This window comes from Dermacentor variabilis, chromosome 10 (assembly GCF_050947875.1).
Source record: "Dermacentor variabilis isolate Ectoservices chromosome 10, ASM5094787v1, whole genome shotgun sequence".
Taxonomy (NCBI): Eukaryota; Metazoa; Arthropoda; class Arachnida; order Ixodida; family Ixodidae; genus Dermacentor; species Dermacentor variabilis.
Genome location: NC_134577.1, coordinates 24,188,620 through 24,203,245, shown reverse-complemented (window position 1 = coordinate 24,203,245; position 14,626 = coordinate 24,188,620). Strand labels below are relative to the sequence as shown.

Below are 14,626 nucleotides of genomic sequence, written 5' to 3'. Positions count from 1 at the left end.
TACGAAGATTAACTTCTTTCGCAATCCCTTGCATTTTGATTTGAATTGTAACGAACATTCCTCATACTTGTGCCTTCACTGGTGACTTATATTCATTTGGAAAGGTGCATGAAATGGTCCTATGATATTAGGTCCTGTTAGTTTTCTAATTCATGGCGATCACCCACCCTGGCATAAGCCATAACTAAGGCTGAATCATTTCTTGTTCATGTTCGCAATCGCGTTTGAGTTCGGTTCACCTGAATCAGGTTCGGGTACTTCTAGGTGCCTGATCTAGTGGTAGGATATGGGACATCATTAGTGTTCGCATTCAACGCGAGCACTTCGACAGAAGTCAGAACAACAGTTAAGTCACTTCTGTGGGTTTCAAACAGCATCCGAAAGCGCTCGAGAGAAAACAAATAAAAGACAATTCCGCCGTAGAAGAAAGAATCTGCCGCGAAGCACCCAATCCAGAAACACGACAACTTAAATATGAGCACGAAGTAGTTTTGTTTTATCTTATTTACTTAGGTGAAGCTGAAGATGCTGGAAATCGGTGCGCCCACGGATACTCCGCGAATGACAAATGTTTTAAATAAAATTGGACGTATTTGAAAACAGGAACATGAGGTAATATGAAACCGTTCTGTCAATAAAGCAATTTTCGAAAACTTCTTGCACATTAAATGCCGGGAGAGAAAGAAACAGCAATAAAACGGCAAGTTTTACAGCTTCTGCGATTAGACACAAGACAATAAAGTCTGTAACAAAAAAAAAAAAAGAGCAGATACGGAATTTGAACTCGGATCTATTGGACCACAAATAAAGTGTTCCAGAACACTCCGCTATGAATCCTCACTGGGATTTTTTTTTTTTTTTTGACGAACACTCCATGTCTTCACACACCGTTTACGTAGGCTGCCGTAATTGCATCCTACGTGATTGAGTTAGGTATTTCATGATACCGGAAACCTTCAGCGCCAGATTTTCCCCAGCATTCGATTGTCATTGGCGTTAACTCATAAAAATGGCACGAGGAAATGGGGGAGGTGGGGAAAATGGTGGTTGCCATGTTTGGTTATATGAGAATGCCATAACATTTGGGCGTTGCAGTGAATCACGGCACAGTTCATAAGCTTGTGCTATGTTTGTTACGACTACATCTGGCGACGTTTAGAGTGGTAATGGTGCTACGCTAGAGAGCACGGGAAGGTGTATGCTAATTTTCTTAATTTCAAATTTGATACACCTTCTTCCGAATACGTATTGTCCGTACTTGCGATCGCTATTAAGTGTCAGGTTTAGTTCTTTCCACAAAAGAAAAAAAGAATTTATGTTTTGCGGTGCTATCATTAATGTGACCCGTTAAAACTCTGCTGTGAACTCGGAGGATATGATTATGACACAGCTTTTGTTTCCTTCAGTCAGAAGGGGGTTTGAAGGAAACGGAGGGAAGCCGGCCGAAACGTGGGGATAGCAATGACACATAACCGACACTGCACGCCTGTCATGTTTATACCATTTCTTTAGGTGCACCGAACTTTTTTAAAAATTGCCTTTGACAGGTAATTCTCACCATTGAACTAGATTACTCGATGAGGTGGTCATTACCTCTACAAGAAATAAAAGATGATCTAGTGAATAATTATTATGATTACACTAATTAACATTTTAATTACCTACTTTACGCGTCACATGTTTAAATTTGCGACTTGTAGCCGGTGAGTTTGCGAGGCGATGTATCCACTTGGAACGAATTCTCAGGGCTCCACCAGTTTCGAGATTAATTTTCGAAGGGTCCATGCATTGAACGTCCCAGTTGCTCTTGTGCTTCAATGCGTAAAACAGCGTTGTCTTACAAAGGTAACTGAAACAACAATGCATTTTTTTTACCGCATGTTTGACGGTGTATATCTCCAAACTGGTGCCATCCTCAGAATTCGTTCTAAGCGGATATGCCTTGCATACTCACTAGCTACAAGTCGTTGATTGAAATATTGAAAAAAATTAACAAGTTCATTAGTATGACTATTTTAATTATTCATTTCTGAATTTTGATGTCTCGTATGTCTCGAAGTAATGGCCGCCTCATCGAGTAATATAGCTTAATAAATATAATTGTGCTATCTCCTACAGGCAACTTTTGAAAAATTTGGTGCAGCTAAAAAAAATCTATTTTCTGTCTCGTCGTCTGCTTCTGATCGCCATGCTCAATATAAAACAGTTAGCCGAGCTTTCAGTTCTCGTGCGTGATCAAGTATACTTGAAATTTGAGGAGGAATTGATTTCATTTTTATGAATCAGCTTTACCTTACAAATTCTGTCATTTGGTAACCGCCGAACACATTTGCAATTCATTTGATTTTTGTTAAAGATAAAAGTAAAAATGTAGTCACTTTTGTGAGTGTGGAGACTCGGGCTAGTGGATGATTCATGGTATTCTTGGTCGCTCTGAAGTTGACGAATACTTGGATAGTACCGTAACTAAACTTGGCAAATTAAGAATTGCAAGTTAACGATACCTTAACGTGTTGCTAGCAAACGATACCTTAACGCGTTAGATTTCTGATCTTTAGGAGTTCTCTCGCATTACGTTTAGGAAGTTGCGATACCTGTATGTTCTTGCTACGAGTGAGAGCTATAAACATGGTGTATTTCAAATGTTCTCTCCTTCTTTAGCGATTTTGGAAATTCTTTTAAAGGATTGAACACCTGTATAGAAATAATATACCCCAAACGGCAACAAGGATCTGACCCAATTTTTATTCTGCGCGCCTCGTTCAAACCGGTTCGTCCGTTGCCCGATAAAGGCCCATACGTGTGCATCACGTGCGTGTGAATGTATAAATTGGAGCTGAGCGAGAACTGAAACTCTTTTTTTTAGCGGGCTAGAGGGCTTCAACTGTCTAGCCGACTGGTTGGGTCCTCGTCGTCAAGGCAAAACGCGGAACGGATACTGCGTGAATGAAGCAAGCTGTATTCTATAGTCACAAGATAAAGCTTTACGATTGCTAGAAGCTCGCGCACGCATCTTTTTTTTTATGCGTGCGTGCGCGTCTGTGACACGACTGAGACAGGGGGGGGGGGGGGGTGCGAGCACTTTCGTATGCGTGCGCATTGGAGGCGAGGGTCGCCCGCCTAGACGCCGAATCATGCGCACAGGGGGGTCGTCGTCGTCGCCCTCGGAAAACCCGAGACTCCGACCACGGGCCCTAGACCAGCCCGTCTGTGTCCCTCGGACGCCGTATGGACACCAGGCGCGCTGCGCAATCAGTCAGCAGCAAGTTGCAGGACCGAAATAGGTCACCGCTTCGTATGAGCAGCGTTTACTGCCGAGTAGGTTTACCGTTAATGCAGACGAAAGCGAAATAATTTGACGCCGCACTAACGATTAACAATTGTCAGTTTTCATTCGTGTGTATATATCGTGTGATGTATTTTAATGGAAACAAATAAAAAGAAGGATTTACTTCAACCCGGTGATGCTTTCTTCCCATTTGTTCTTTCAGCACGGCGGACACTAGAGGGTCGAGTAGCCGTCGCAGTCCCTTTGCATGTTAACGAAGACTAGTTAACTTTTTCTTTTAGTTACTGGTTCTAACGCCAACCTTGCAATGGCACTGTTGGAGCAAGACACGCCGCAGGTGACAAAAACAATTTACGTGGTTTTGAGAAAAAAAAAGAACGTCATCCGCTGTTGAGATATATTCTATGACCAAAAAAAAAAAAAGTCTTTCGAGATGGAAACCGAAGGGAAGAAAGTGTTACGATTGGTCAGCGTCCAAAAGAAGGGGTTACATAAATTGAAATTGACGTTCACGGTGGAGCAGTAGGCGCCAGCTGCTCAGCGGGAACGCTATGCGTTGTGCAGGCCGCGTATGTGGCGTCAATAAAATGACAGCACGAAGACGACGATGACGACGACGCATTTGCGTTATGGAGAAAGAAATCTCTCTCTATGCTTGAGCCTCGAACGTGCGTATAATTGATATGGCAATAAAATGTTTTGTTTTTTTTTCTCCGCCGAAGTAGTGCGTAGGTGGCTGGTCTTCAAACTGGGATCTACCATCAACGTAATCAAACACATTTTTTTGCCCGTCGCGTTCTTCTCATGCTGTCTAATCACACAAGACGTGCTACTGCTTGGATATTTTGTGTACTTGCCCGGCGCGTGGTCTTGACGAAGCCACATCACCCAATTACAAAACTTGAAAAAATTTCAGAGATACAAAACGTTCGAAAAATTTGCGAAAGAAAGAAATCACAAATTTGATGCCATGCTCACAAAATTCCTTGCGTGATATTGGCGGTGACGCCAAACTGCGTATACGACGACGACAGCACCAGGGCTCGTATTTTGTGACGAATATTTGCGCTACCATTCCTTCAGCCTCATTGCCTCTTCGGGCGAGGGCAACAGGCACCTGCTAGCTACTGCCAACACCCTCACAGTAAAGGCAGATTAGGTTAACTGCCAACTGCGTAGCGTTCGCGTTCGCTTAAACGGTGACTTGTTTGTACAATTTAAAGTTCATAAACGTAGCATAACTTTGAGCCCGTTAAACAGTACCACCGCTCCCCACAGCGCCTGAGGAAATTTCGATTGCGATGTGTAGAGTTAGTGAGGAATAAGAGCTCACTGCCGACTCCATTATAGCAACATGGTTTCTGGGCGCGGAGCTCAGTAACCAAATCTGTATTAGTTAGTCCAGGTACAAGTCGCCCTCGCACGATGAAATAGCAAGACGAACCTTACTCTGTGGCCACCGGTTCTGGCAGACGTGCAGCCTTGCGACAGAGTTGTCCTCGGAAAGAAGCTGCCGGAAGGCAGACGTGCCACCTCTTGCATGGATCTGGGGAAGTGTTTCAAACCGTGGCTGCAACCTCCTTATATACCCCGCCAACTGCGCGGACCCCCGGTCCGCTCGAGACGATCCTAAAATAAGCAGGTGGTTTCGACTCTGCTTTCTGGGGCCAGACTGTCGGCGGTTGTCGGTATATTCTTCTGGCAACAGGTTGCCCCTTCGCAGGATGGCCGGGACGCCGGGGTATTTTCGGGAGAAGGCGAAGACCTCCCCTGGGTGGTAAAGATCACGCGGTCCCCTCATCATGTTTCCGTTTAGGGGATAGCGCATGCGCAGTACGCGCGCCAGAGGGGCACACTCACTCCTGGAAACACGGTGAGTCACCGTGTCTTCCGCGAGAGTCGGGACAGCAAAACGTCTAAGACAGGACAATCGTGGTGTGAGGGTACAAACGTCTTTATTGAAAAACAAAGCGTTGAGACGCGAAGGAAACTGATGGAGCGCAGTGGACAGCTATCTCATGGACTGCATCTGAGTTCCAGTTCCGCGTCATTTGACCACTTCGTTCCCCTCCACTTAGATTTACGTGCAAGTTTCGAGGTGGGATTCTCCCAACGGGATGTCGTGGCTGCGCCAAATAACTATAGGCCGTGATTCTGGTGCTGACATCCGTAATGACACTGCTTATTGCACGATTGGGTTTGCTTTATTACACGCAGTGTTTGTTTGATTTGTTTGCTATTTGTTATTGTTACCTTGTCCGCTCTTCTTTTCTTTATTTATTTAAAGACAATGTCTTCCTTGGCGAGTTACCGCCACTTTTTCCATATCGGGTACGTTATTTCTGACGTCTATTTCTAGCCTTTTTCGTGGGTCGATGCCGGATATAATGCAGTGTAAATATAAGATCCCCTCCAGCCACTGAGCATGCGCCATCGGGTATGTAACGACTGCGATAATGACGATAGTTACGATTATGATTGTGATGCTGATGCGATGATGCTGGCGATGATTATGATAGCGCTGATGCTGGCAATGATGTCGATTGTGACGACGACGGAGATATTTATTATGACCATGATAAGTGATGACAAGAATGCGGAAGGCGATTCAATGTCTAGTTCACGTCGATCAAACGTTGTCGCTCCAGCGCGATTCTGTCACTAAATCATACCATTAACGCAGCCCATTCTAACCCCCAGCTGGCCCAGGAAGACGTTGTCTTTCATCGAATTCAACTGGACGCTGAATCGCCTTCTACCTTGTGTTTCTTCTTAGTAGTGTATCGGACTTCGAAGTAGATGGTTCTAGAGAGACCTAAATTCTTATTTTTCTTAAATTCATAGTAAATAATAACTTGCATAGTAATAACTTTGGCATACATACACCATGGTCACATCACTTGTGGGCGTTAAGCCCTTGTGTAGCTTAGTACCATTCAATAAGACTCAGACATTTTACCGGTCGTTGGTCGACTGGTGCAGAACCGAACAATGTCGGTCACTCTCTTGGCCAATACCCCTTTAGTTTACAAAATATATGTTTCTTTAACTATTTGAGGATAGTTTGGTTGATGTTACGCGAAGCGCGGAGATAACGAAACTATATTACGCGGTTCTCCATTCCAAGTTGAACGTGCCAAGTGCGATCGAATGCCAACGGTATGCTTGCTCCCACAGAGTCATACAGAGAAGTTTGTTCCGGCGTGAGTGATGCCACATGTAATTCGTAGAGCTTTTTCTGGTCGCAACGACAAACAGTTATATATGCCTAGGTCTACTTCGCCACTGTTACTCCGACAAATACACTTAAAGAATGACCATTCTGCGCCAATTACACCAATCTAACCCGCGCACACTCTATGGGAGGGCCAACAGAACCACGCGACAGAACCACTTCGTCTTTCTGGTGAGGACTACATTGAACCATTTTCTCTCTCTCTCTCCCTCTTTCTCTCTCTCTCTCTCTCTCTCTCTCCTAGACTTGTTTGTCGCTTAAGCTTGGAAGGTTGCTGTTCGCGCACACTCATGGTAGAGATTTCTGATATGCTGAAGTCGCCTTCGTAACAAGAAACATGAAGAAGCGAGGGGCTGGGACGCCTCAGCCTGTCGCCACCTCTTTGACAGAGCAATTCACCTACCTGAAGGAGTACAGAGGTCACTCTTCGAGAGTTACTATACTGTGGCCACGGATCAGCGCTGCATAGCCTTTGAGGGCGGCAAGTTTTCACGCCGAAACGTCGGTACCAGACTGATGCGTTCCAGTTCCATCATGTTCTCTCATACTTCATGTTCAATACGTAAAAGCTTATACTGGGGGTAGGTTGTGCAGATCGCAGAATATACGGTGCCATACGGGAAACTGCACTTTTCTTCATTTACCAACTGGCCACAGGAAAGCGTAATTCAGTGTGGCTATTCATGCAGCTTGTCATGATTGTCTGCGAAAGATATCAAATACACAGGGAGATGCTTACAGGGCGAGCGAAATCGAGCTGCGCTCGTGCTGTAAAAAAAAAAAAAAATAAGAAGAAGGTGTCCTTCTGTGGTTGCGTTTTCTTCGCGCAATCATGCAAATAGAAACGCTTCAACCTGTCCATCGAAGTGTTCGTGTCCCTTTTTTTTCCCGTCGAGTTGTCCCACGGTTGTCTTCCGTATCAATCGGCACCCAAACTCGTTCGAAAGAGCAGAGCGACAAAGCGACCCCGTCTTTCGTCGCTGCCTCCGCTTCCTTAGCTGATGGCCGTTGCTTCTTCGCGGCGATGGCGCTATAATTGGCAGCTCCTTTTGTTTCGCGCTCGCCGTGACAGCGCTTGCACGGTCCGCTGGGGGTCTCTCTCTCTCTCTCTCTCTCTCTCTCTCTCTCTCTCTCTCTCTCTCTCTCTCTCTCTCTCTCGTGTGGCACCGAGCTCTCTCCGTCTCCCCTCGTATTTATAATAACAATTAAAAAAATACGCCTACTTTATCCTCGCACCACCAACGCCACGGGCTCGTCTCTAGCGCTGACATGTACCCCCCCCCACACACACACATACGCACACACATGCGCACACGCACACACACTCGTCCGAAGGGCGCGCCTGCATGTCATCGCCGAGGGTACTCCGTTGCGTGACGCAACGTCTGGGCAACAGGCAGTGCACCACGCAGGCCGTAAATCAAAAGCTGCAACGCGTCGTTTTTTTTCTTTACTGCACCTTGAAAGCGGGGCTTATACCAAGCCGGTCGCCTACGACGAGAGGGCAACCAATGTGCGTAAAGTTCGGAGATCGTTCGGACCCGCCACGATATGTACACGATTTTCTGTGCACCTAGTGGCACATGTCCACTTCGTCTGCTGCTGAAGTGCTGATTGGCTGTGCTGAAGTACCAGCGAGAAGGGAACAGGCGCCAACAGTCAGTTTGCTCCTCGCTGGTTCAGCTACGTACAGCCAATCAGCCGCGGCCCGATGGGCAGTCCACTAAGTGGACACTAGAGTTACTGTAAATCACTAGGGTCATATACAGTAACTCTAGTGGAGACTTGAATATTCTCCCTGGTGAAATGCGAAAACATCCGTGTACTTAAATTCACGTGCACAATTAAGAACTCCATGGGGTCCAAATTTCCGTAGTCCCCCGTAACGGCGTGTCTCACGTAAAATACCTCAATTTAATTTTTTAATACTACCCTGGTGGTCAAAATTAAGCCGAAACCCTCCACTACAGCGTCTCTCAACTATCTGTGCTGTTTTGGTACATTAAACGCCGCACATTAACTAATCTAACGGACCTCATCAGGAAAATACTAGCCTCGACTGCCGGTATCGATTGCTGAGGCGAATAGGCATATACCTATTCGCCTCATCTTGCTGGAATACCGCGGTCAGACATCGGTGTTGCATTAAGTGTCGGTGCGCTCCTATCAATGAGTGGTGTATACGTTCCTGTAACCTACCAATGACGTCACGTGTTGTGAGCGCAGCGTAAGCAATAGAGATGTTTAGCGTGTGCGCTACTTCGACAAACGGGGATGGTTTGGGCTGATTGCCGAATGGGCGTATTGCCGGATAGGCGGGGACGTAAACGTGAGCGACCGGAGCGATGCAGCCGCCTGGTGCCTTAGAGCTCAACTAGACAAATGCAGAGCTAAAATTGCAGCAACCTACTGCGTTCTGCTTCGCTACTGGCGCAAATTTTCGGCAGCGGTGTAATTATGAACACGATTACGTCGCTGTCGAAAATTTACGCCAGCAGCTAAGCAGAATAGTAATTGGCTCTGTGTTTGTGTGGTTGAGCTTTGCAACCAGCTGGCGCCACCAGTATGGCCGCTCACGTTTGCGCCCCCGCTCTCCGGCAAAGCGCCCGCGTTTTCCGGAATATCGGACGCTCTAAAATTCCCTAATAACAGGTTGCTGCGCCGACTAATTAGTTCACCGGCGTTACATCGAACTCGCTGCGTAGTGTATAGCGTCGATGGAAACATAAATATATTTCCGTTTTCTTTTTTTTCTTTTTTGTAGTCGGTCTTCAGCAATAATTTTTCGAAGCGCGCCCCCTACCTATATGACAAAAGTTGCATCACGTTACTTACGGCTGTAGCACAATGTTCACTTTTTGAAAGCAATGTTCACTTTTGCGGTATTCCGAACAACTGTTTACCAATGCTGACTTTTGAAAGCAATGTTCACTTTTGCGGTATTCCGAACAACTATTTACCAATGTTCAGTTTTTTAGCCGTTCCAACAGAGGAAGTGGCTCGCGTCTACAAATACAATCTGATATTCGAGCCGGCAGCTCGCACAAAAATCGGTAGGGCGGACCACTTTGCGATGCTCATGATGGCACCAACTGAATCAGCCAATGTTAGATGACCGTCGCAAAAACGTTCGATAGATAATTTCTGGCTGTAGGTAATTTCTGGCACACTAATGGTGAATGTATTCCGAGCCCGGCCTTTGACGGCTAAGTACATCACCAACGTCTGCCTGTTTCTGGGTCCACTGCAATGCGAAGTCAGTGGTGTCGCGCCACTTAAATATATCATATGCCTGTAGTTTCATTTCCTAGCACAAACTATTCCTTTGCCATTCTCGGCTGCTCTACCCTGTCCGGTGGCACCGGTTCTGTTACTTTAACAGAGGGCCGGCTACGTGCTCCACGCATTATACATGCCCTGCCCAACGCTGCGCTTCCTTAATCTCAAGGGGAATACCGGCTACCCACGTTTGCTCTATAATCAATATCATCATCTTGTCTCCTAAAGGGACAGTAATGATAAACACTAAAACTGTTTAGGCTGACAAAGTGCTTCTTTCAAAACTCTATTTCTGTTAATTTCGTCGTAATAGGTTGACTACTAGAACAGAAAATGAACGGCACATTTCTGTTTCATGAATTTCGCGCCGGTAACGCCAGAGAAGGAACTTCAGTATGACGTCACAAATTACAAAGCATTGTCTCGTACTTGCGCCGGCTTGTGGCTCAGTCGGAGTTATTGGAACTTGCGAAGTTCGCACTCTCGCTTTTCTGGGATGCAATGTAGTCTACCTGTGCCGATGAAAAGTAACCAGGCCCGGGAAGACGATGACGCTAGAGTCCATGACGTCACGGCAAGCTGAAGCCGGGAACCCGTCTTTCGTTCTGCCGTCTTTTTTGACATACAAGCAAGTTCTCGCGGTAAGATTGACTTTCTTTTATGTTGCAGAAGGGTAATTTAGTAATACAGCTCAAATTATTTTTCTTTCTGTATTGCCACTTTAAGGTTACGCCTATAGTTTCGTTTTCCGTTCCACCGCACTTATGGCATGCCCGCTATGAGGGCGACATGTCGGTCGTTCTGGTAGCTGCGCAACGATCGCGCCAGAAGTCAGCGGTTTATATACACATACAACATTCGAACATTTCTGAGTTTGAAAGAAGCGCGCGTTGTCGTATTCTTACCCTTGAAGTTCAGAATGTCTGTTCCGATGACTCTATGACGTCAGGGGTCGTCCAACAGCTTCCAGCGGGCCATGCACGCCGCGACATGGACCAGATTGGCGATGAGCGTCGGCCCAACATCGGCGCACCGTAGTCAGCCGGTGTGACGATGACGAGAATCCCCGTGTAACCTTTATTATTATTATTTTTGTTACATACTGCGGATTCAAGGTCTCAGCAGGGTAGGCGACTTAATCGAACACATATACAGAGTAAGCGGATAAACAATGAACAGTAATTTAAGAAAATATTAAGGGCAATTATTTCAGTCAATTATTGTACGGGGGAAAAAAGAATTCCAGAGTCCTTCCACTATGTGAAGATGGAAGAGCGGGGCAGCTGTATTGCTGAATAGCTATATTAAGTTCTATATGGTGGTTTTGCTATGTTGGTTGAATAAAGGCAGGAACACATAACTTCGTTGTTTATTTCGTCGTTTTTTATATTTCTTTGTATTCATTTACTTTTTTTACTTTTTTTACTCATTATTATTTTCTTTTAATTTATACCTACACACTGACGTTTCGATACGCATCGTCGTAGACAGGCGTTTGGGCAACAGCATTCAACGCTCCGACGCATTGCTTTTGTTAACAGCATAACTTCGTTGTTCGTTTCGTGCTTTAAAATTTTTTCGTATATTTTTTTCATTTTTTCATTTCTCTTTTTCTTTCTTTATTTCTTTTTATTTTTGTAATATTTTTTCTTTCTGTTTTTCTCTTCTGTATTTCTTTTTTGTTCTTTTTTTCTTTATCTTTTTCGTTCTCTTTCTTTCTTCTGTATTTCTTCTTTTTCTTTATCTTCTTTCTTTTTTCTTTTTCTTTATTTCTTATTTTTCTTTTGTTTCTCTTCCTTCTTCCTTTATTTTTCTTCTCATTTTTTCTTTCTCTTTTCTTTCTTTTTTTTCTTTTACTTCATTCATATACACTCGCGTTTAGACACATGAGTCCCACGAGTGATAACAGCAGTTCAAAGGCGCGTTCAGGTCCCCGAGCCCACAGGGGTGGGGGCCATTGAGCTTGGACCCTTTCACCAGGATCGGCCCACATGATATTTTTTTCTCAACACCTCGGAAACATTTTTTTCCCGATCTTAGCCCTAGACAGCTTCACTGTAAAAAAAAAAAAAAAAAACCTAAATGTGCCTGTTCGTTCAAAATCAGATTCCTTGGCTAAGCTTACCTAATACAGACTTTAGTGGCCATCATAGGTTTCACTAAGGCTGGGCCTGTTAAATTTTGAATCGGGCAACCAGAAAGTATGGACTGCAGAATTGATCGCTGCTATGAAGAGGACCGGTCACTTTATCAGACAATTCAATAAGCTGCGAGCACAACCAGTTGTGCGACTCATTTTTTTCATTCTTCATCAGACCAGAAAAAGAAAAAAAAAAGAGGGGGCCTCCTATTCGACTATTATGTCGCTTCCCAAAAGAGCGAATATGAAGAATATGTTGGCTCCTATGGAATGAATACGTCAGGCGCTATTAACGGGGTCCAAGGAATGAAAGCTGTGCTCTAGCAACGCTTGTTTACCGGCGATATGGCAGAATTTATGCAATAGGGGAAGCGGGCTATGCTTCTGTTCCGAAAAAACAAGAATGTAGACGGCGGAACCCCGTGGCAGAAACAAAATTAATTCAAGCGAAGTAATCGAGGCTTGCTTCAGTAAGGCAGGGTACAGAGACGAAAGATGCCTGAAGGCTCTGAACGATCCACCGTATAGAGCAGTACATAACCTACTTGATTTCAAGGCCGCAAAGCCCTCTTCAACGAGCTGCTGTGGTGGTATATGGGCGTCGTCAACATGTACGTGCGTGCTTTTGTTCCAAATAAACTTTTGTTGAAAGTTATAGCCTTCCTGTTTTGTCCTCCTTCGTCGTCCTCCGCTTTTTAATCGCTCTATAATTTATGCAGCGCTATGCAAACAAGGCTGAACGTCAACCCTTGTCGTGCCGTTGTTCTTGAAGTATTGAGGAAGGTGGCAAACTGAGCTTGTTGGTACATACTCGTACTATCTACGTGAATACTTCGGAACGACGCGAAAAAAAAAAAAAGAAACACGAAAGGAAAAGCTATACTGGGACCAGCGCGGACTTTAAAACTTCTTTTTATTTTAAAGTACGTTATATCATTTCTGCGTCTTTTTTAATAAATAGTTTTGTTAGTTTGCGCTCGTGCGCTTTAATCTTGTCCCGTTTATTAGAATGTGTAAGGTACTGATGTCCGTCCTCGGCGCCTATGTATCGCTGGGAAACAAATTTAACTGTAAGTGGCCAGCTCCACTGCACGTTGTCATCCTTTGGTGGCTGCTATATATGGAGACCAAGATCCGTTTCCAAGGCTTGTATCCGCTCAGAAGTAGACGGGCAATCACCATTCGAATCCAATTTGCAGCCACCGCGAATGTCACGAGTATAGTCAGTCGTGCGGAGTCGTAACTGGCATTCCGAAATTGTTTCTCGTACTTTATTCAGTATTCTCGTATTGCCTCATGTTTGCGCGCCCAAATAAAACAGTTGTTCGCAGGAAGATGGAGTTTCAAAGTGGTAAACTGTGGTTGAACAAGGAGTGTATCCGGATCCAACGTCTCTGCGAGGGGAAAATGGAAGACATGTCGCCTTGTGGAAACATTGGCTCGGGCCATATTCCTCGTTCGACAACTGTTGATCACATTGTCTGTCTGTCTGTATGTATGTATGTATGTATGTATGTATGTATGTATGTATGTGTGTGTGTGTGTGTGTGTGTGTGTGTGTGTGTGTGTGTGTGTGTGTGTGTGTGTGTGTGTGTGTGTGTGTGTGTGTGTGTGTGTGTGTGTGTGTGTGTGTGTGTGTGTGTGTGTGTGTGTGTGTGTGTGTGTGTGTGTGTGTGTGTGTGTGTGTGTGTGTGTGTTTGTTTGTTTGTTTGTTTGTTTGTTTGTTTGTTTGTTTGTTTGTTTGTTTGTTTGTTTGTTTGTTTGTTTGTTTGTTTGTTTGTTTGTTTGTTTGTTTGTTTGTTTGTTTGTTTGTTTGTTTGTTTGTTTGTTTGTTTGTTTGTTTGTTTGTACTTGCATTCTTGTACATTCGATTTCTTCGAGCTCTGGTCTTGAGCATTCTGGGGACTGTAAGACAAACCAATCTTTCCGTAGTCAGTGACATTAAACCCCTAGCTGTTCCTTAGAAGCAAAGGTCTTTGAGCCTGCGTCATGCGGGCCTAGTGTAATACCGGTGTCACACGGCGTACGTTTGATCGCGATCAAGCGCGATCCGTATCGAAATTCTCTACTGCGATTGGCTCCCTCGCGCAGCTTGCGCAAAGGAGCCAATCACGGTGCATTTTTGGTCGCGATCAAAAGTGCGCCCTGTGACATTGGTGTAAGAGAAAAACGTGGATGCCAGTGTGCACGAGATGGCAAGATGAGACTCTTCAAGCCACCGGGAAGCGTGTCGGTGCAGCCTAAAGAACTTGCCCTCAAGCAGATCTCACTGGCGTTCGCCTGTTCACAGCGTCGCCAAGAGCCAAAAGCGACTCGACGGCGTCGTAACGCAACTCACTTCCTAGCCAGCAAAAGCGCCGGGCTCGCAGGATTATTCAGCCCCGCACCACAACCAATGCTAGCGGCAGCTGCGGCCAGTAGGCTCATGCTCAATCTAGAAACGGTCTCGCGACCCCCACGTGGCTAGGGGAACCCGTCTCAAGCCCGCGCGCGAGTGAGCGAGCGAGCTCGCGACAGCGTACGTACCGGGCCTATACGCCACTCGGAAACGCGAGCACGCGGCAACGTCGCGTGGGGCCTGGAGGACGCGCGACGCGGGCAGAACACGTGCGCGACGCGAGCAGTACGCGCCACGAGTTTGACTGTTTTTTTTTTTAAATTTTACTCGCTGCGATATTTCTTT

At 45.4% G+C, this 14,626-nt stretch overlaps 1 protein-coding gene and 1 long non-coding RNA gene across 5 annotated transcripts in view; one reads left to right on the top strand and one right to left on the bottom strand.

Annotated features, from left to right (window-relative positions):
- Positions 1-14,626, bottom strand: part of LOC142560149 (uncharacterized) — an 87,122-nt gene that overhangs the window by 18,380 nt on the left and 54,116 nt on the right. The window contains exon 1 of one of the 4 annotated variants that reach the window (XM_075672017.1): positions 4,734-4,833. The exons of the other annotated variants lie outside the window; for them this stretch is intronic. The gene's annotated coding sequence lies outside the window, so the exon portion shown is untranslated. Of the gene's footprint in view, positions 1-4,733; positions 4,834-14,626 lie in introns of those variants that run through there. 4 annotated transcript variants of the gene reach the window in all.
- LOC142560150 (uncharacterized) overlaps positions 1-14,626 on the top strand; it is a 61,323-nt gene that overhangs the window by 20,013 nt on the left and 26,684 nt on the right. The gene's annotated exons all lie outside the window — the stretch shown is intronic.